The sequence below is a fragment of the Heterodontus francisci genome, unplaced genomic scaffold (genome assembly GCF_036365525.1).
Source record: "Heterodontus francisci isolate sHetFra1 unplaced genomic scaffold, sHetFra1.hap1 HAP1_SCAFFOLD_106, whole genome shotgun sequence".
Taxonomy (NCBI): Eukaryota; Metazoa; Chordata; class Chondrichthyes; order Heterodontiformes; family Heterodontidae; genus Heterodontus; species Heterodontus francisci.
The window spans coordinates 5,463,412-5,485,997 of NW_027140940.1; the positions used below are offsets into that span (position 1 = coordinate 5,463,412).

The following is a 22,586-nucleotide window of genomic DNA, read 5'->3' on the forward strand; positions in this document are numbered from 1 at the left end:
GGCACCCAGTCTGAGTTTGGTCTCTCCAAAGTAGAGGAGACCAAATTGTGAGCAGTGAATATAGCATACTAAATTGAAAGAAGTACAAGTAAATCACTGCTTCACCTGAAAGGAGTGTTTGGGGCCTTGGATAGTGAGGAGAGAGGAGGTAAAAGGGGAGGTGTCACACCTCCTGCGATTTCAGGGGCAGGTGCCGTGGGAAGGGAACGAGGTGTTGGGGGTAATGGAGGAGCGGACCAGGGTGTCATGGAGGGAACGATCCCTTCGGAATGCTGTCAGGGAAGGGAAGATGCGTTTGGTAGTGGCATCACGCTGGACATGATGGAAATGGTGGAGGATGATCCTTTGGATATGGAGGCTGGTGGAGTGGAAAGTGAGGACAAGGGGAACCCTGTCACGGTTCTGGGATGGAGGGGAAGGGGTGAGGATAGAGGTGCAGGAAATGGACCGGACACGGTTGAGGGCCCTGTCAACCACAGTGGGGGGTAGTCCTCGGTTGAGCAAAAAGGAAGACATATCAGAAACGCTGTCGAGGAAGGTAGCATCATCAGAGCAGATGCGTCGGAGCTGGAGAAACTGGGCGAATGGAATGGAGTCCTTACAGGAGGCAGGGTGTGAAGAATTGTAGTCGAGGTAGGTGTAGGAGTCACTGGGCGTATAATAAATATTAGTAGATGGTCTATCCCCAGAGATGGAAACAGAGAAGGCGAGGAAGGGAAGGGAAGTGTCGGAGATGGAGCATGTAAAGGTGAGAGTTAAGTGGAAATTGGAAGCAAAGTTGAGATAAAGTTTTCCATTTTGGGGCAGGAGCAGGAAACGGCACCGATACAGTCATCAATGTACCGGAAAAAGAGTCACGGGAGGGGCCTGAGTAGGACTGGAACAAGAAATGCTCGACATATCCCACAGAAAACAGGCATAACCAGGCCGGGCCAGTGGGTGTGGGTGCGGGGCTGGGCCAGTGGGTGTGGGTGCGGGGCCGGGCCAGTGGGTGTGGGTGCGGGGCTGGGTCAGTGGGTGTGGGTCAGTGGGACGGGGCAACAACAACACGTGAACTGGACAGGGTCGATGTGAAGTCAAGGCCTATATTGCAGATCCTCACTGCAAAGAAAAGATTAACTTCAGGAAGTTAGATGAACACACGAGGGGAAGGAATTAGAAGGTTGTGCTTATCGGGTTTGATGAAAAGAGGTGGGAGGAAGATCGTGTGCAGCATAAACAAGGAGCAGTTGTGTCTAATGATCTGTTTCTGTGTTGTTCGTTCTGTGTGAAAAGGGAAGTGACAATGACAGATTTTCTGCAGCAGTTTTGTACAGAGATTATTGGAAACTTTGCTCTAATTCTGTAGTTTGCATTGGAACAAGATTCTAGTCTCCCTGCCAGATTCTGGCACAAGGAATATTCTGTAAAACTGACCTGAGTTTAACTGTTTCTACAATATTAAACCATTAATGAGACTTGTGTTAATGTCTCGGGAGGTGATGAGGTCAGTGACAGTCCTGTGGACAGTAGCTTGATGTTCGATGGTGGGGTCATGGTCTGGGGGAAGTAGGAAGAAGTGTCTGAGAGTAGGCGCTGAGCCTCTGCAAGGTAGAGATCGGTACGCCAGACAACAACAGCACCACCCTTATCTGCAGGTTTTATGACAATGTCAGGGTAAGACCTGAGAGAACACAGTGCAACAAGTTCAAAGGGGGACAGGTTCGAGTGAGTGAGTGAGGGGGCAGAGAAATTGAGATGGCTGATGTCTCACTGACAGTTTTCAATGAAAAGATCAAGAGTGGGTAAGAAGCCAGAGGGAAGGGTCCAGGTGGAGGGAGAATGCTGGGGGTGGGTGAATGGGTCTGCTGGTTGCTGGGAGAACTCCTGGTCAAAGTGAGTCCAGAGGCAAAGGCGACGGAAGAAGAGCTCAAAGTCATGCCGAGGGCGAAATTCATTGAGGTGGGGACGTAAGGGGATAAAACCCAGTCCTTTGCTGAGTACAGAACGTTCAGCGTCAGAGAGGGGAAGGTCAGAGGGTATAGTGAATACATGGCAAAGGGTCAGATCAGGAAGGGTGGGGTCAGAGGGAAGTGAAGGGGAAGAAGGATCTGGAGGGGCATTAGTCCCCATTTGACCGCTGGAGTTTGCGTTCCTTAACATCTGAAAGGAAGAAAAAAGTTTTTTGTTAATGCATCAGATAAGACGAAGGATGAAATGAATCTGCGGAGTAGAACAGCTTTGAGATAAGGTGAGGTGGTGCTTCTGGAGAGAGAGGTTCAGTGTGTGCATGTGGTGGTGCATAGCACTGAATGTGGATCTTAGGATGTGGCTAGAACAGCAGTCCGAGGAACGTTGTATTTCTCGGAGATGCCTGTAATCCTGGGTGGATTCAAAACATGAAGGATGAAACTTCAGTTGGAATCCACATGGAATAAGTCGGAGCCGGAGACAGTCGCTGAGGAAGGAGATGTGGCTGTGAAAATGAGTTTTGGTCGATACTTTATCAAATACCAGGAGGGAAATAGAAAGCAATGAAGGTGAACAAGGTAAAAGAGACAAACGAAAATCCCGTTAGAGAGAAGAGCAGAACTTCTTCAAGGTGGGCATTCCTGGAGAAGTGGCAGTGAATTAAACACTAAAATAAAAGCAAAATACTGCAGATGCTGGAAATCTGAAATAAAACCAAGAAATGCTGGAAATCTTCAGCAGGTCTGGCAGCATCTGTGGAGAGAGAAGCAGAGTTAATGTTTCAGGTCAGTGACCCTGTATTTTATTTTGTTTGTTTTAGTCCAGCAGCTGTTGGTGTTGACTCTCCATGTTCCCATTGACATTTCCTCCACAACATCCAACTTTGTTTTTAACTTTCTTTTGGAATTCCAGATTCTTTCTCAACCTCCTCTGCCGCGCAGGCGCAGTCAGAGTCCTACAACTGCGCAAGCGCAAGTTTAGCCTTACCACTATGCAGGCGCACAGTAACGCCTTTCTTCCGGGTTTTCTCCGCGGCTGGTCTGTGAGTGACGGTGAGGAAGAGTTAGAACATTGTATAGTATTAATACCGAGTAAAATAGCATCAATATAGAGAGATAGAGTATTAATATAGTAATAATACAGTGATATAGTATTAATACAGTGTTAATAGAGGGTTTGGTCTGGTTGGGTTAATCTGCTTCACCGATGAAAATAAAATAATGAAAAGGACAAATAACAAAATTAATAAACTGACAAAATTAATAAACTGACAAAATTAATAAACTGACAGGTTTTAACCAAAATCTGGGTTTTACTAATCACTTATTTCCCATTGTTACATCTGTTTCTCAATTTAACACAATATTGGATGTAATGATTGATCATTAACTGGTGATAAAATTATAATCATGTTATTTTTACAGGATATATTTTTAAACTTGATTAAATGTAATTACTTTGTGTTCTGTCAGAATAAAGAGTTCTCAATGGTCACCTGATCCAGCTCCCAGCCTCGACCGAGGGTTTTTATTAAACTGAGAACAGTGTTTGTTCTGCTACATTGTTGATTCATTGCTGTACTCTTTCAACACAAATCACCTGGTTATTGTTGGGACCTGCTTTCAACAGGAAATGAAACGACCATGTTTCAGCCCTTTAAACACTCACTGGAGTTTTATTCCAGGAATCCAGATGTTCCTACTCCTGAAATGTATGTTGTAATACTCACAATACTTGCACTTCTGAAATATCAAATGTTTTGGCATTGAATTCAGTTTGTTCGCAGCAAGTTAAACAGTTACTGCTAACAATTCGAGGGTTAGATGGACCCAGTGAGATCAGACAGTGTGTAACCCGGGGAGGATGGACCCAGTGAGATCAGGCAGTGTGTAACCCGGGGAGGATGGACCCAGTGTGATCAGACAGTGTGTAACCCGGGGAGGATGGACCCAGTGAGATCAGACAGTGTGTAATCCGGGGAGGATGGACCCAGTGAGATCAGACAGTGTGTAACCTGGGTAGGATGGACCCAGTGTGATCAGACAGTGTGTAACCCGGGGAGGATGGACCCAGTGTGATCAGACAGTGTTTTTACTTTGGGGAAACTTCTAGAAACAGTAATTCGGGACAAAGTTAATCGATGGACAAATTTGGGTTAATTACAGGAAAAAAACAGGCTGAATTCGTTCAGATAAAATCATGTTTAACTGACTTGCTGGAGTTGTTGAAGTGGAAACTGAGATGGTTCATGAGGGATCATAGAAAATAGGAGCAGGAGTAGGCCATTCGGCCCGTCGAGCCTATTCTGCCATTGAAACGGATCATGGCTGATCATCTACCTCTCTGCCATTTTCCCCACTATCCCCATTTACCTTGCTGTTAGTATTCAGAAATCTATCGATTTGTGTATTGAACATGTTCAATGACTGAGCTTCCACAGCCTGCTGGAGTAGAGAAGTCCATAGATTCACCACTCTCTGAGTAAAGAAATTCCTCCTCATCTCAGTCTTAAATAGCCAGCCCCTTATTCTGAAACTGTGTCCCCTAGTTCTAGACTCACCAGCCAGGGGAAACATCTTATCCACATCTACCCTGCCACGTCCCGTAAGAATTTTGTCATTTTCAATGCGATCACCTCTCATTCTTCGAAGCTCGAGAGAATACAGGCCCAGTTTCTGCAATCTTTCCTCGTAAGACAATCCCACCGTCCCAGAGATTAGTCTGGTGAACCCCCATTGCACTCCCTCTATGGCAAGTATATCCTTACATAAGGAGACCAAAATTGTACACAATACTCCAGGTGCATTCTCACCAAGGGTTTATACAAGTGAATCAATACATCTTTACTCCTGTACTCAAATCCACTTGCAATGAAGGCCAATGTACCATTTGTCTCAGTCGCTTGCAGCACCTGCATACTAGCTTTTAGTGACTTGTGAACAAGGACACCCAGGTCTCTTTGGACATCAACATTTCCCAACCTCTCTCCATTTAAGAAATGCTCTGCAATTAATCCCCATATCCAAATCATTTATGTAGATTATATAGAGGGTAATTCTGTTGATGTAGTCTACATAGACTTCCAAAAGGCCATTGATACAGTGCCACACAACAGACTTGTGAGCAAAGTTATATCTCGTGGAATAAATCGATACAGAATTGGCTGAGTGACAGTTGTAGTTAATGGATATAAAAACAAGAAATGCTGGAAATACGCCACAGGTCTGGCAGCATCTGTGGAGAGAGAAGCAGAGTTAACGTTTCAGTTAACATTCTGAAGACAGGTTACTGACCTGAAACGTTAGCTCTGCTTCTCTCTCCGCAGATGCTGCCAGACCTGCAGCGTATTTCCAGAACTTTCTGATTTTATTTCAGAATTCCAGCATCTGCAGTATTTTGCTTTTATTTTAGTGTTTAATGGATGTTTTTGTAGTGGAGTTCCACAGGAGTCAGTGTCGGGACCCTTGATCTTCCTGATGTATATTAATGATTTACACCTTGGTGGACAGGACACAATTTCAAAATTTGCGAATGACAGAAAACTTGGAAGCATTGTGAACTGTGAGGAGGGTAGTGTAGAGCTTCAAGATGGTGGAATGGGGCACAAGTAACAGATGAAGTTCAATGTGGAGAAAAGTGAAGTGGTTCGTTTTAGTAGGAAGAAAATGGCGAGAGAATATAAAATAAAAAGTACAACTCTAAAGGCGGTGCAGGAACAGAGGTACCCAGGTGTCCATGTGCTTATGTTATTGAAGGTGGCAGGATAGGTTGAGAATGAGTAATAATGCAAACAGAATGCTTGGCTTTATGAATAGGGGAATAGAGTACAAGAGCAAGGAGGTTATGTTGAACTTGTATAATATACTAGTTTGGCCTCAACTGGTTTATTGCATCAGGTTCTGGGCGCTGCATTACAGGAAAGATGTGAATACGTTGGAGAGAGTGCAGAAAAGATTCATGAGAATGGTTCCGGGATGAGGAACTTCATTTTCATGGGAGCAGGAGTAGGCCATTCAGCCCAACGAGCCTGCCCCGCCATTCAATACGATCATGGCTGATCACCCACTTTAATGCCTTTTTCCCACACTATCCTCATATTCCTTTCTGTCATTGGTATTTAGAAATCTGTCAATCTCAGCTTTAAACATACTCAATGAACGAGCATCTACATCCCTCTGGGTTAGAGAATTCCAAAGATTCACAACTCTCTGAGTAAAGAAATTTCTCCTCATCTCTGTCCTAAGTGGCTTCCCCCTTATTTTAAAATTGTGTCCCCAGGTTCTAGACTCCCCAACCAGGGGAAACATCTTAGCTACATCTACCATGTCTATCCCTTTAAGTATTTTGTAGGTTTCAATGAGATCACCTCTCATTCTTCAACACTCGAGAGAATACAGGCCCAGTTTCCCCACTTTCTCTTCATAGGACTGTTCCGCCATTCCAGGGACGAGTCTGGTGAACCTTCATTGCACTCCCTGTATGGCAATAATATCCTTCCTAAGGTAAGGAGACCAAAACTGCACACAGTATTCCAGGTGTGGTCTAACCAAGGTTCTATACAATTGAAGCAAGATTGCACTACTCCTGTACTCAAATCCTCTTGTGATAAAGACTAATATACCATTAGCCTTCTTACTTGCTTGCTGCACCTGCATGTTAGCTTTCAGTGACTGATTGACCAGGGCACCCAGGTCCCTTTGTACATCTACATTTTCTAATCTCATACTATTTAAGAAATACTCTGTACATCTTTTCCTCCTACCAAAGTGGATAACCTCACATTTTTCCACATTATATTCCATCTGCCACGTTCTTGCCCATTCACTAAGTCTGTCCACATTCCCTTGAAGCTGCTTTGCATTTTTATCATAACACACATTCCCACCTAGTTTTGTGTCATCCACAAACTTGAAAATATTACATTTGATCCCGACATCCAAATCTCTGATATATTTTGTGAACAACTGGGGCCCAAGTACTGATCCTTGTGCTGCCCCACTAGTCACAGCCCGCCAACGCGAGAATGGCGCGTTTATTCCCACTCTCTATTTTCTGCCTGTTAACCAATCCTTAATCTATGCCAGTATATTACCTCCTATCCCATGTGCTTCAATTTTGCTAACCAACCTCCTGACGGGGAATTCATCAAAAGCCTTCTGAAAATTCTGCAAATATTTGGGGCGGCACAGTGGCGCAGTGGTTAGCACCGCAGCCTCACAGCTCCAGGGACCCGGGTTCGATTCTGGGTACTGCCTGTGCGGAGTTTGCAAGTTCTCCCTGTGTCTGCGTGGGTTTCCTCCGGGTGCTCCGGTTTCCTCCCACACGCCAAAGACTTGCAGGTTGATAGGTTAATTGGCCGTTACAAATTGCCCCTAGTAGAGGTAGGTGGTAGGGAAATATATAGGGACAGGTGGGGATGTGGTAGGAATATGGGATTAGTGGAGGATTAGTATAAATGGGTGGTTGATGGTCGGCACAGACTCGGTGGACCGAAGGGCCTGTTTCAGTGCTGTATCTCTAAAACTAAAACTAAAATTACATCCACCGACTCCCCTTTATCAATTCTGTTAGTAACAGCCTCATAAAACTCCAGCAGATCCGTCAAACATGGTTTCCCTTTCATAAATCCATATTGACGATGCCCAATCAGATCATTGCCTATGTACTGTCATACCTTTTAATGAATTTTCCCAATCCACCTTATCCAATTTGTCCCTCATGCCTTCTTGATTTCCATTGCCAATTTAAATCCTGGCTTCAGATTCAAATACCTCACTTTCAAACATAATGTAAAATTCTAGCATATTATGGTCACTCATCCCTAAAAGTTATTTTACGACAAGATTATTAATTAGCCCTTTCTCATTACATAATATTAGATCTAAAATAGCCTGTTCTCTCATCAGTTCCTCAACATACTGCTCTAGAAAACCATCCCAAACGTGCTCCAGGAACTCGTCCTCCACAGCATTAGTGCTCATTAGGTTTACCCAGTCTATGTGCAGATTGAAGTCACCCATGATTACTGTATTACCCATACCATATGCTTCTCTAATCTCCTGATTAATACCTTACCCCACACTACCGCTACTGTTTGGCCTATCAACAACTCCTACCAATATTTGCTGTACTTTGCTGTTTCTTAGCTCCACCCAAACAGATTCCACATTTGTTCTTCCGATCTGAGATCCTCACTTACTAATGTACTAATCCCATCGCTTATTATCAGCGCAAAACCACCTCCTTTTCCTTTTTGCCTGTTCTTCCTAAAAGTTGAATATCTTTGAATATTCAGTTCCAATCTTGGTCACCCTGTAATCACATTTCCGTTATGGTGATTATTGCCTCTATTTGGGCCTTTAAATCATCTATCTTGTTGTGAATGCTGCATGCATTCAGGTAGAGTGCCCTTAAGCTTGTCTTCTTGACATTATTCTGCATTCTAAGCAAAGTTGACGCTTGCCTTTGTTTTGCCTGCCTTCTGATGTCACTTGCTATTTTTCTACCTCCTGTTACCAGCTTTACTTCCTTCCTACGAAGAGGGATTGGAGAAGTTGGGACTGTTTTCTTTGGAGAACAGAAGGCTGAAAGGAGATTTGATAGAGGTATTCCAAATCGTGAGAGGTCTGGGCAGAGTCGATGGGGAGAAACTGTTCCCAATCCTGAAAGAATCAAGAATGAGAGGGCACAGACCTAAGGTAATTGGCAAAAATAAACAATGGTGACACGAGGGAAAACTTTTTCATGCAGCAAGTGGTTATGATCTGGAATGCACTGCCAGAGAGTGCGATGGAGGCAGGTTCAATTGAGATATTCAAAAGGGAATTATATAGTTATCTGAAAAGGAAGAATGTGCAGGGTTATGGCGAGAAGGCAGGGGAATGGCACAAAATGAATTGTTTACTCGGAGAGCCAGTGCAAATGTGATGGGCTGAATCCTTCAGTGCTGGACTAATTCTGTGGTTATTGGGCAAAGGCAGTTTGTATCGAGTGAGGTCACAGATCAGCTATGATCACATTGCATGGCAGAAAGGGCTCTAGAGCTGGAATGGCCGACTGTAGGTGAGATCAGGGAGGGGGATTGTGATATACTTGAACAAATTAGCGTTGAAAGGGAGGAGGTTTTAACGGGCTTAAAAGTGGATAAATCGCCAGGCCCAGATGAGATGTATCCCAGGCTATTATGTGAGGCAAGGGAGGAGATAGCAGAGGCTCTGACACAAATTTTAAAATCCAGTCTGGCCACAGGAGAAGTGCCAGAGGACTGGAGGACAGTGAATGTGGTACCATTATTCAAGAAGGGTAGTAGGGATAAGCCAGGTAGTTACAGGTCAGTGAGTCTAACATCAGTGGTCGGGACACTATTAGAAAAAATTCTGAGGGACAGGATTAATCTCCACTTGAAGAGGCAGGGATTAATCAAGGATAGTCAGCATGGCTTTGTCAGGGGAAGATCATGTCTAACAAATTTGATTGAATTTTTCGAGGAGGTAACTAGATGTGTCAATGCGGGTAAAGCAGTTGATGTAGTCTACATGGACTTCAGTAAGGCTTTTGATAAAGTCCCACATGGGAGATTGGTCAAGAAGGTAAGAGCCCATGGGATCCAGGGCAAGTTGGCAAATTGGATCCAAAATTGGCTTAGTGGCAGGAGGCAGAGGGTTGTGGTTGAGGGTTGTTTTTGCGAATGGAGGCCTGTGACCAGTGGTGTACCACAGGGATCGGTGCTGGGACCCTTGCTGTTTGTAGTGTACGTTAATGATTTAGACATGAATATAGGAGGTGTGATCAGTAAGTTTGCAGATTACATGAAAATTGGCGGTGTCGTAAATAGTGAGGAGGAAAGCATTAGATTACAGGACGCGATAGATGGGTTGGTAAGATTGGCGGAGCAGTGGCAAATGGAATTTAATCCTGAGAAGTGTGAGGTCATGCATTTTGGGAGGAATAACAAGTCAAGGTAACATACAATGAATGGTAGGACTCTAGGAGGTATAGAGGGTCAGAGGGACCTTGGTGTACTTGTCCATAGATCACTGAAGGCAGCAGCACAGGTAGATAAGGTAGTTAGGAAGGCATATGGGATACTTGCCTTTATTAGCGGAGGCATGGAACATAAGAGCAGGGAGGTTATGATGGAGCTGTATAAAACGCTAGTTAGGCCACAGCTGGAGTACTGTGTACAGTTCTGGGCACCACACAATAGGAAGGATGTGATTGCACTGGAGATGGTAAAGAGGAGATTCACCAGGATGTTGCCTTGGCTGGAGCATTACATCTATGAAGGGAGACTGAAAAAGCTAGGGTTGTTTTCCTTAGAGCAGAGAAGGCTGAGGGGAGACATGATTAAGGTATACAAAATTATGAGGAGCATTGATGGGGTAGATAGGAAGAAACTTTCTCCCTTGGCCGAGGGATCAATACCCAGGGGGGCAGGAGGTTTAGAGGGGATTTGAGGAAAAATGTTTCCACCCAGAGGGTGGTTGGAATCTGAAACACACTGCCTGAAGGGTGGGTAGAGGCAGGAACCCTCTCAACATTGAAGAAGTATTCAGATGAGCACTTGAAACGCCATAGCATACAAGGCTACGGGCCAAGTGCTGGAAAATGGGATTAGAATAGGTAGGCTTGATGGCTGGCATGGACACAGTGGGCCGAAGGGCCTGTTTCTGTCTATGACTCTAATGCTGTTCCTATGAGCTCCAGATACCCTGGGTATAGTTTCTTGACTAATATTTGCTGAGTTTGGAGCAGAGATTGTAGTGAATGAGGAACAATTTTATTCCACAGGAACGTTCCGAGGAGCGGACAGTATATACAGTGACATATGGCTGGAAGAGATTAAAGAGATCGGGAGGATATCAGGCAAGAAGGATTTGTAATCGGCAGGGAAAAATCTTCAAACCAATTTACTGGCAGATTGGGAGCCAGCGGGTCTTGGCACAAAGGCAATGAACAGGTATGAGGGACTTTATCCAGGTCAGTCATTGCAATGTGGCACTGAGAATCATTTCCAAAATTGGCTTAGTGACAGGAAACAAAGGGTAATGGTCGACGGATGTTTTTGTGAGTGCGAAGCAGTTTCCAGTAGCATTCCGCAGGGCTCAGTGTTGGTCACTTGCTGTTTGTGGTATATATTAGTGATTTGCACTTTAATGTGGGAGGCATGATTGGGAAAATTGCAGGTGACAGAAAAATTGGCCATGTAGTTGATAGTGAAGAGGATAGCTGTCGACTCCAGAATGATATCAATGGTTTGGTTGAGTGGGCAGAAAAGTGGCAAATGGAATTCAATCCGGAGAAGTGTGAGGTAATGCATTTGGGGAGGACACATAAAGCAAGGAAGGATATTGAAAGGGGTAGAAGAAGTGAGAGACCTTGGAGTGCATGTCCACAGGTCCCTGAAGGTGGCAGGACAGGTAGACTGGTGAAGAGGGCACATGGAATGATTTCCTATATTGGCTGAGGTATAGAATACAAACGCAGGGATGTAATGCTGGAACTGTATAAAACGCTGGTTAGGCCACAGCTGGAATATTGCGTACAGTTCTGGTCACATTACAGGAAGGACATAATTGCTCTGAAGAGAGTACAGAGGAGATTTACAAGAATGTTGCCAGGGCTTGTAAGTTGCAGCTATGAGGAAAGATCGGATAGGGTAGGGTCGTTTTCCTGAGAACAGAGTGACTTAATTGTGCTGTACAAAATTATGAGGGGCCTAGATAGAGTAGACAGGAAGGACCTGTTTCCTCTGGTGGAGAGGTCAATTACCAGGGGGCGCAGATTTAAGGTGATTGGTAGAAGGATTAGAGGGGACATGAGGAAAAACTTTTTCACCCAGAGGGTGGTGGGTATCTGGAATTCACTGCCCGGATCAGTGGTGGAGGCAGAAACCCTCAACTCATTTAAAAGGTACCTGGACCTGCACATGAAGTGCTGCTGTAACCCACAAGGCTGTGGAGCAGGTGCTGGAAGGTGGGATTAGATTGGAGGCTAGTTTTTTTTCAGCCAGTGCAGTCATGATGGGCTGAATAGCTTCTTTCTGTGCCTTACCCTTTCTCTGGTTCTGTGGTTTTATGGGGGAATTAGGATTGTAGGAGGTGAGGGAGGAATGAAAACTTCGTAAGTTAGGACCATAATAGGTAGACAAACCTGGAAGGAGTAACACGGAGACAGAGGAAAGGGAATTAGACATGGGGGAGTCAGGAGAAATATAATTTTAAGTAAGAAATTAATTTTTAAATTCCTTGAGATTCTAAATTGAATCATCCGTCAGATTTTTAAAAATGAAATTAAATTATAAATTTACAGTCACACAAATGTTAAGGAATTATTCAATGTTACAGTTGTTTCACTTATTTATGACACACATTTGCTGATTCAGTTGCAGTAAGTGAGACTTGGAGTATAATATTCATGGGGGTGAACATCCTGATCAAGGCTGATCAATAAACTGAAGACGGTCTGATGAATTTTATAATCATTGCTCTATTGCTAATAAATTACAATGATTGGTTGACTGTGCATTTTATTCTGGTGTTTGATTCCAAGAATTGCAATCTTTGTCCCTTGCGATCTGTGCCCTTTTATAGTCCAATAATAATCAGGCTTTGTGCTGAACAATGAAATTGGAAACATCCTTTTTCTGTGGCGTTTTCTGAACCACAGGTCACAGAATCGTTACAGTGCCGAACGAGGCCATTCGGCCCATCGTGCCTGCAGCAGCTCTCTCAATGAACAATTCACCTAATACCGTCCCCATGCCTTCTACCTGTAACCCTGCACATACTTCCTATTCAAATAACAGTCTCGTTCTGGTTTGAATGCCTTGATTGAATCATCTTCCACCACACTCTCAGATAGAAGAGTTGAGGGAGAATTTAGACATTGTTACCATACATAGAATCCATGACATTGGATAAAAGCTCAGTAATTCAGTTTGAATTTGACTGAGACCGTGTGGGATTCAGATTCTCCTTGCTCCAAACAACAGGGCGTGTTGTGTTGTAATGAAAAGTCTGAAGGTCATCTTTCTGACTGGAATGTGGGATTAATCTTTAACTAGGGTGTGTGCAGAACACACAACTCTAACCCACCAGGCATTCTGCAACCAGAATCCAGAGACACAGCACAAGGTAAGGACCCTGAATTTACTGAACACAATCATAGACTTTTTATGTACCCGAATGGACTCCTCGCCTTTTCTCTGCGTAGTTGTTCAATGTTATTGATAAGTTGTAATATCCATAATGGATCGAGTTACAAAGAATTGTTTTATTCGGAAATTAACTTACTGGAAACAGCACCATTTAACAAAATAAAACTGCCAAATATAGTCTCGCTCGCTAAAATTCTACTGTTGTAAATAATGTTTAAATATATTTCTAGTGTATGAACAGTGTAAGTCTATAATTGTGCAAAGATGGGAGGCAGGTCAGAAGATTGGACAGAATATTAAAAAAAAGCAAAGAATGACTAAAAGATTGATAAGGAAGGTAAAATTAACATACGAGAGAAAACTAGCTGGAAATATAAAGACAAATTGTAAGAGCTTCTGTAGATATTAAAGATTTAACAAAGTGAGTGTTGGTCCTATCGAAAGTGAGTCTGGGGAACTAATAATGGATAGTAAGGAAATGGCAGATGAACTGAACAGGTATTTTGCATTGGTCTTCACTATTGATGATACAAGTAACATTCCAGAATTAGTTATAAGTTAGGAAATGGAAGGGAGGGAGGAACTTAAGAAAATTACAATCACCAGGGAAGTGATACTGAACAAATTGTTGGAGCTGCAGGCTGACAAGTTCCTGGGTCCTGATGGACTTCATCCTTGGGTGATAAAAGAAGTGGCTAGTGAGATAGTTGATGTGTTAGTTTTAATTTTCCCAAATTCCTTAGGTTCGGGGAAGGTTCTGTTAGATTGGAAAATAGTGAATGTAACTCCTTTATTCAAAAAGGGAGGGAGACAGAAAGCAGGAAACTACAGGCCAGTTAGCATAACATCTGTCTTCGAGAAAATGTTAGAAGCTATTATCAAAGATGTTATAGCAGGGCACTTAGAAAAATTCAAGGTAATCAGGCAGAGTCAACATGGTTTTGTGAGAGGGAAATCATGTTTAACTAATTTATTGGAGTTCTTTGAGGGAGTAATGTGTGCTGTGGATGAAGGGGAACCGGTGGATGTACTGTACTTCGATTTCCAGAAGACATTTGATAAGGTGCCACTTCACAGGTCATTGCAGAAAATAAAAACTCATGGTGTTAGGGGCCAACAAATTGGCATGGATAGAAGATTGGTTAGCTGACAGGAAACAGAGAGTAGGCATAAATGGGTAATTTTCTGGTCGGTAAGAAGTAACGGGTAGTGTGCCACAGGAATCAGTGCTGGGGCCTCAACTTTTTACAATTTATATAAATTACTTAGATGAAGGGACCAAAGATATTGTTGCTAAATTTGCTGATGAAACAAAGATAGGTAGGAAAGTAAGTTGTGACGAGGTCATAAGGAGGCGACAGACGGATATAGATAGTTTAAATGAGTGGGCAAAGACCTGGCAAATGGAGTACAATGTGGAAAAATGTGAAATTGTCCATTTTGGCAGGAAGAATTAAAAAAACAAGCATATTATCTAAATGGTGAGAGGATGCAGAGGGATCTGGGTGTCCTCGTGCATGAATCACTAAAGGTTAGTATGCAAGTACAGCAGGAAATTAGGAAAGCTAATAGAATGTTATTGTTTATAATGAGGGGAATTGAATACAAAAGTAGGGAGGTTCTGCGTCAGTTATACAGGGCATTGGTGAGACCACATCTGGAATACCGTGTACAGTACTGGTCTCCTTATTTAAGGAAGGATGTAAATGCGTTGGAGGCAGTACAGAGAAGGTTTACTAGACTAATACCTGGAATGGACGGACTGTCTTATGAGGAAAGATTGGACAGCCTATGCTTGGATCTGCTGGAAATTAGAAGAGGAAGAGTCGACTTGATTGAATCATATAAGATCCTGAGGGGTCTTGACAGGGTGGATGTGGAAAGGATGTTTAGGATGTTTCCTCTTGTGGGAGAATCTAGAACTAGTGGGTCACTGTTTAAAAATAAGGGGTTGCCCATTTAAGACAGAGATGAGAATTTTTTTCTCTGAGGGTCGTGAATCTTTGGAACTCTCTTCCTCAAAAGGCGGTGGAAGCAGAGTCTTTGAATATTTTTAAGGCAGAGGTAGGTAGATTCTTGAAAAGCAAAGGGGTGGAAGATTATCGGGGGTAGGTGGAAATCTGGAGTTGCAGTTTAGCCATGAACATATTGGATGGCGGAGCAGGCTCTAGGGGTCGAGTGGCCTACTCCTGCTCCTAATACACGTTCGTAAACGGTAATGACCGCAAAGCTAGAGTCCGGGACTCTTCAACATAATCCCTAACTATCACTGAAATTTAAAGTTTCCAACCCTGAGTTTGGGGGAGGGGGTATGGGGTGGTGGGAGTGGAGAGGTTGATGGTTATGGGGTTGTGGTTGGGGGTATTCTTTTATCCGTATTGAGTTCAGGATTCTTCGGTCCCAAAGTGAGTGAAATGCTGCCTTGTTAAAGGGGAGTCGCGATCAGCACTTCTCCAGAATTTAACTCTTGTATTTGTGAATAAGTCTGAAGATTTCAGGTACAATATGAACTGAACACCCATAAACAGGTTATTGTTGGGTCATTGCTGACATTTGATGGCACTATTGATGAGTCCATCTATCACTTTGCTGATCATTGTGAGGTGGCTGATAGGTGATAAGTTTAGACTTTGTGGATAAGATGCAGCTGGTCAATGTTTTATATTGTCCAATATGTCAGTGTCAGATGCTTTGGAATTGCTTGGCTCAGACAGCTTGTGATGGTGCTCAGCTCTTCAGCTGCTACTGGTGGAATGTAGTCACAACCCAGAGTATTCACTTTGTTCCACCATTTCAGCATCATCTTGATATCAAGTACAGTGAACTGAATTGGAGGGACAGTGAGTCAGTAAGTGTAGCAATCTCTTACAATTCTCTTTTAAACTCGCCCCTTTATTTCAGGATAAGCATGTTCATGGATCCACAGAATCAGGGTTAGTTCCTTGGCTTGCAGGAATTGAAGAACTGGGCAGTAAGACGACAGATTATGTGGGAAAGATTATAAACAGCAGGTTTCATGGCGAGCGTTTAAATTGAATTGATGACACAGAAATTATTCAGGCGAGGGAACCGGATTTCCCTTCTGAACAACAAACAGAAAGAACTGGGAGAAATGCAGTCACTGTTACCACGGTTAAAAGATCAGTAATTTCAGTGCTATTTAACATTATTAGGACAGTGTTGTACAGGGCGGGGAATGTAGGGACGATGGATCAAAACAAGAAATGCTGGAAATTCTCAGCAGGTCTGGCAGCATCTGTGGAGAGAGAAGCAGAGTTAACGTTTCAGGGCAGTGACGCTTCTTCAGAACTGGCAAATATTAGAAATGTGAAAGGTTTTAAACAAGTAAAGCGGGGGTGGGGCAAGAGATAACAAAGGAGATGTTGATCGGACAAGGTCACAGAATAGCTGACCAGGAGGTCATGGAGCAAAGGCAAACAATATGTTACTGGTGTGTTGAAAGACAAAGCATAAGTACAGATAGGGTGTTAATGGACTGAAAACTGAACAGCCGCAAGAATAAACATGAAAAAACCCAGTGGGTAAGCAAACTGAACAAATTAAGATGAAATAAAATAAACACACGAAAAAAGAAAAAAATAACTAAAAATAAAAGTAAAATGGGGGACCTGTTATGCTCTGAAATTATTGATCTCAGTGCGCAGGCTGTAGTGTGCCCTAATCAGTAAATGAGATGCTGTTCCTCAAGCATGTGTTGATGTTCACTGGAACACTGCAGTAATCCCAGAACAGAAATCTGAGCATGAGAGCAGGGGGGAGTGTTGAAATGTTGTTGAGTTCCGTCGGGTTGGGTCGTGTAGTCATGCTGTCCGGGCAAATAACATTCGTGCCACACAAGTGCAAGGCAAAGAACATCTCCAGGAAGAGAGAAACTAACCATCTCCCCTTGACATTTAATGGCATTATCATTGCTGCATCCCCCACCGAGATAAACATACAAAATTAGAGCAGGAGTAGGCCACTCGGCCCCTCAAACCCGCTCTGTCATTCAACAAGATCACGGCTGATGGGACTGTAACCTCAACTCCACATTCCCATCTACCACCAATAACCTTTCACTCCCTTGTTTATCAAGAATCTATGTACCTCTGTATTAAAAATATTTGGAGACGCTGCTTCCACCGCCTTTTGAGGAAGAGAGTTCCAAAGATTCACGACCCTCTCCTCATCTCTGTCTTAAATGGGTGAGCTCTTATTTCTAAACTTATTTTGGGGCGGCGCAGTGGTTAGCAGCGCAGCCTCACAGCTCCAGCGACCCGGGTTCAATTCTGGGTACTGCCTGTGTGGAGTTTGCAAGTTCTCCCTGTGTCTGCGTGGGTTTCCTCCGGGTGCTCTGGTTTCCTCCCACATGCCAAAGACTTGCAGGTTGATAGGTTAATTGGCCATTATAAAATTGCCCCTAGTATAGGTAGGTGGTAGGAGAATGGTGGGGATGTGGTAGGGAATATGGGATTAATGTAGGATTAGTATAAATAGGTGGTTTTTGGTCAGTACAGACTCGGTGGGCCGAAGGGCCTGTTTCAGTGCTGTATCTCTAAAAAAAAACAAGGGGTCACAGAGCTGAAACGTTAACTCTGATTTTCTCTTCAGAAATGCTGCCTGACCTGCTGAGCATTTCCAGCATTTTCTGATTTATTTCAGATTTCCAGCATCTGCACTATTTTGCTTTTGTACTAATCGTTCTGTTTAACTCCATTCATGGTCTCCTTCCTCTTCCAGCTCAGCAAGACGCCCTCTGAGAACACTCCATTTCTCAAATTCTGGTCTCTTGTATATTTCACCCTCTCTTCACTCCAACTATGTTGGTCACACTTTCTGCTGGTCCTGATCTCTGCTCTGCAATTCCCACCTAAACCTCTCCACCTCCCTCTCCTCAATTTGGACACTGCTTAAAAATGACTAACTTGATCAATCTTTTGGCCACCCCTCGTTCTACATCCTTTATTCAGCGCCCATCTTTTGTCTGATTTGGCTTCTGTGAAGCGCTTTGGGATGGTTTCCGATGTTTAAAGTGCTGTGAAAATATAATTTGTTGTTAAGTGTTTATTATCCCAGTGTCGGTGAATGAAACAGTAGGTAACTGAATTTTACAAGGTCTCAAATTTGGTTTTCAATTATTGCCGGAAGATAACTTCAGCTATAGTTTGGAGAAATTACTGATGTGACCGAGTCACTTTTAGCTTTCCACAGTGGGTAAAGAAAAGTACGCTGATAGTTTTAATTGAACACACGGGTGAGGGCAGACAAACAGTGAGACACAGATATAGTTGGAGAATTATGATTGCATATAATTGTCAATGTGTAATTACACATTATTGGTGTTTTCTGAGATTGGAATACCCGTTAAGATATTCCACATATCAATGGTCTCACTATCTCACTGTTTAAAAAGGGACAATTACAAACTTAGCGAGACTGTTAATGTTAAAAATATGAGATATAAGCGCCCAAACCAATTTCAAGAATTACAAGACAAAATTTCACATTCTAAGACTTTTTGTATACAACTAAACTAAAAGAAATCCCCATTTACTAAGTAGCTGATACCCCAGATTTACAAATCATGATATTTTCATTACTTATTAAAATACTTGAAAACCTCACAACACACTTAGGCATTACACATTCCTCTTTGATGGTGAAATATTTGTTATTAAAAGTCTCAAACTCCTCCCACCTGCAAAGGGTTGTATCTCCCAGACCTCTTCAATATCAGTCTCCTCTTCGAGTACTTCTCCGAGCTGGGCACCTGTGAATAAGATGATTCCTGGTGATCCATCACAAAATCAGTAAAATTTAATGGGAACCTCACATCAACAGTAAATTCTCCTTTTGAAATAAAGATATTACAGAAGTATGATTTTCAGCAGAGATAACGATGTGACAGGGGAGGATGGTCCCAGTGTGATCAAGCAGTGCGTAACCCAGGGAGGCTGGACCCAGTGTGATCAGACAGTGCGTAACCCGGGGAGGATGGACCCAGTGTGATCAGACAGTGTGTAACCTGGGGAGGATGGACCCAGTATGATCAGACAGTGCGTAACCCGGGGAGGATGGACCCAGTATGATCAGACAGTGCGTAACCCGGGGAGGATGGACCCAGTGTGATCAGACAGTGCGTAACCCGGGGAGGATGAACCCAGTGTGATCAGTCAGTGTGTAACCTGGGGAGGATGGACCCAGTATGATCAGACAGTGTGTAACCTGGGGAGGACGGACCCAGTATGATCAGACAGTGCGTAACCCGGGGAGGATGGACCCAGTGTGATCACAGTGCGTAACCCGGGGAGGATGAACCCAGCGTGATCAGACAGTGTGTAACCCGGGGAGGATGGACCCAGTGTGATCAGACAGTGTGTAACCTGGGGAGGATGGACCCAGTATGATCAGACAGTGCGTAACCCGGGGAGGATGGACCCAGTGTGATCAGACAGTGTGTAACCCGGGGAGGATGGACCCAGTGAGATCAGACAGTGCGTAACCCGGGGAGGATGGACCCAGTGTGATCAGACAGTGCGTAACCCGGGGAGGATGAACCCAGTGTGATCAGACAGTGTGTAACCCGGGGAGGATGACCCAGTGTGATCAGACAGTGTGAAACCTGGGGAGGATGGACCCAGTATGATCAGACAGTGCGTAACCCGGGGAGGATGGACCCAGTGTGATCAGACAGTGTGTAACCCGGGGAGGATGGACCCAGTGTGATCAGACAGTGTGTAACCTGGGGAGGATGGACCCAGTATGATCAGACAGTGCGTAGCCCGGGGAGGATGGACCCAGTGTGATCAGACAGTGTGTAACCTGGGGAGGATGGACCCAATATGATCAGACAGTGTGTAACCTGGGGAGGATGGACCCAGTGTGATCAGACAGTGTGTAACCTGGGGAGGATGGACCCAGTGTGATCAGACAGCGTGTAACCTGGGGAGGATGGACCCAGTATGATCAGACAGTGCGTAACCCGGGGAGGATGGACCCAGTGTGATCAGACAGTGTGTAACCCGGGGAGGATGGACCCAGTATGATCAGACAGTGCGTAACCCGGGGAGGATGGACCCAGTGTGATCAGACAGTGTGTAACCTGGGGAGGATGGACCCAGTATGATCAGAGAGTGTGTAACCTGGGGAGGATGGACCCAGTGTGATCAGACAGTGTGTAACCCGGGGAGGATGGACCCAGTATGATCAGACAGTGTGTAACCTGGGGAGGATGGACCCAGTATGATCAGACAGTGTGTAACCTGGGGAGGATGGACCCAGTGTGATCAGACAGTGTGTAACCTGGGGAGGATGGACCCAGTGTGATCAGACAGTGTGTAACCCGGGGAGGATGGACCCAGTGTGATCAGACAGTGTGTAACCTGGGGAGGATGGACCCAGTGTGATCAGACAGTGTGTTACCTGGGGAGGATGGACCCAGTGTGATCAGACAGTGTGTAACCCGGGGAGGATGGACCCAGTATGATCAGACAGTGTGTAACCTGGGGAGGATGGACCCAGTGTGATCAGACAGTGTGTAACCTGGGGAGGATGGACCCAGTGTGATCAGACAGTGTGTAACCCGGGGAGGATGGACCCAGTGTGATCAGACAGTGTGTAACCCGGGGAGGATGGACCCAGTATGATCAGACAGTGTGTAACCCGGGGAGGATGGACCCAGTATGATCAGACAGTGTGTAACCTGGGGAGGATGGACCCAGTATGATCAGACAGTGTGTAACCTGGGGAGGATGGACCCAGTATGATCAGACAGTGTGTAACCTGGGGAGGATGGACCCAGTGTGATCAGGCAGTGCGTAACCCGGGGAGGATGGACCCAGTATGATCAGACAGTGTGTAACCTGGGGAGGATGGACCCAGTGTGATCAGACAGTGTGTAACCTGGGGAGGATGGACCCAGTGTGATCAGACAGTGTGTAACCCGGGGAGGATGGACCCAGTGTGATCAGACAGTGTGTAACCTGGGGAGGATGGACCCAGTGTGATCAGACAGTGTGTTACCTGGGGAGGATGGACCCAGTGTGATCAGACAGTGTGTAACCCGGGAGGGATGGACCCAGTATGATCAGATAGTGTGTAACCTGGGGAGGATGGACCCAGTGTGATCAGACAGTGTGTAACCTGGGGAGGATGGACCCAGTGTGATCAGACAGTGTGTAACCCGGGGAGGATGGACCCAGTGTGATCAGACAGTGTGTAACCCGGCGAGGATGGACCCAGTATGATCAGACAGTGTGTAACCCGGGGAGGATGGACCCAGTATGATCAGACAGTGTGTAACCTGGGGAGGATGGACCCAGTATGATCAGACTGTGTGTAACCTGGGGAGGATGGACCCAGTATGATCAGACAGTGTGTAACCTGGGGAGGATGGACCCAGTGTGATCAGGCAGTGAGTATCCTGGGGAGGATGGACCCAGTGATTTAAAAAAAAAAATCTTTCACCTAACTCCATAGAGCTGCCTTTGCCCGATATCCCTTTAAATGAGATTAGGGAACAAATATGCATTAATTTGAGGTGTAGGTCTATCATTTGGCCCAGCATCAATTGCTGTTTGCAGCAGAGTGTTCCAAATTTCTGCCACCCTTCACATGTCGAAGTGTTACCACACACCTCATTCTCTAATTTGTAGACTCTTTCCCCTCATCCTAAATTCCCCAACCAACAGAAATGGCTTCTTTCTATTTACCATAACCATTCCCATAATATGTTGAAAATTTCACTCAAATCACCTTCTTAATTCCAGGGGATGCAACCCAAACCTCTGGAATCTCTCTTTTGAAATTTAACCCTTGAAGTTCCAGTATCACTGTTGCAAATCTGTGCTGCACTCTCTCCAAGGCCAATATATCCTTCCTAAGATGCCCAGAACTAACCACAGTACTCCAGGTTAATGTGTGTCTGGAGAAATGGTGCAGGAGAGAGTTTCGGATTCTGGGGCAATGGGATAAGGTCTGGGGCAGGATAGACCTGGAGAAGATGGAGAGGTTACACCTGAACACAGCTGGGATCAGTGTCCTCACTGTATAGTTCACTGGTACTTTGGGAGATGGTTTAAGTTAATTGGGCAGTGGGGTGAGCACCAGAATAAAATGTCGTGCGGGGAAACTAGATGCACAGAGGACTGGGAGAAGCAAATGGAACTAGTGTAAATAATAGTGCAATAATACAAGGGAATGGAAAGCAGCCAAATGTGAAGCAGTCTAAGATGTGTTTGGAGTGCAGATACCTGAATACATGTGGCATGGTAAATAAGGTCGGTGAGATACAGGCGCAATTCGCCACATAGAAGAATGATACAATGGCAGTAGCAGAGATACTCCAAGAAGGAGCAAATTGGGAACTTAATATTCCTGATTACAAGGTATTAGGGAACGTTAAGAAGGGATATGTTTGCTGTATAGATCAAAAAACTATTGTAGCTCTGGAGAGGGTTGATGTTGTTGAGTGGAGAAG

General features: G+C 44.5%; 1 protein-coding gene across 8 annotated transcripts in view; it reads left to right on the top strand.

The window, feature by feature from the left end:
- LOC137361430 (NACHT, LRR and PYD domains-containing protein 3-like) overlaps window positions 1-22,586 on the top strand; it is a 110,644-nt gene that overhangs the window by 17,261 nt on the left and 70,797 nt on the right. For 2 of the 8 annotated variants that reach the window (XM_068026282.1, XM_068026289.1), the window contains exons 1-3: window positions 2,954-3,002; window positions 8,470-8,648; window positions 10,741-10,909. The exons of 1 other annotated variant lie outside the window; for it this stretch is intronic. The gene's annotated coding sequence lies outside the window, so the exon portion shown is untranslated. Of the gene's footprint in view, window positions 1-2,953; window positions 3,003-3,558; window positions 3,662-6,368; window positions 6,453-8,469; window positions 8,649-10,740; window positions 10,910-13,015; window positions 13,086-22,586 lie in introns of those variants that run through there. 5 more of the 8 variants (XM_068026287.1, XM_068026284.1, XM_068026285.1 and 2 more) reach the window with 5 other exon arrangements.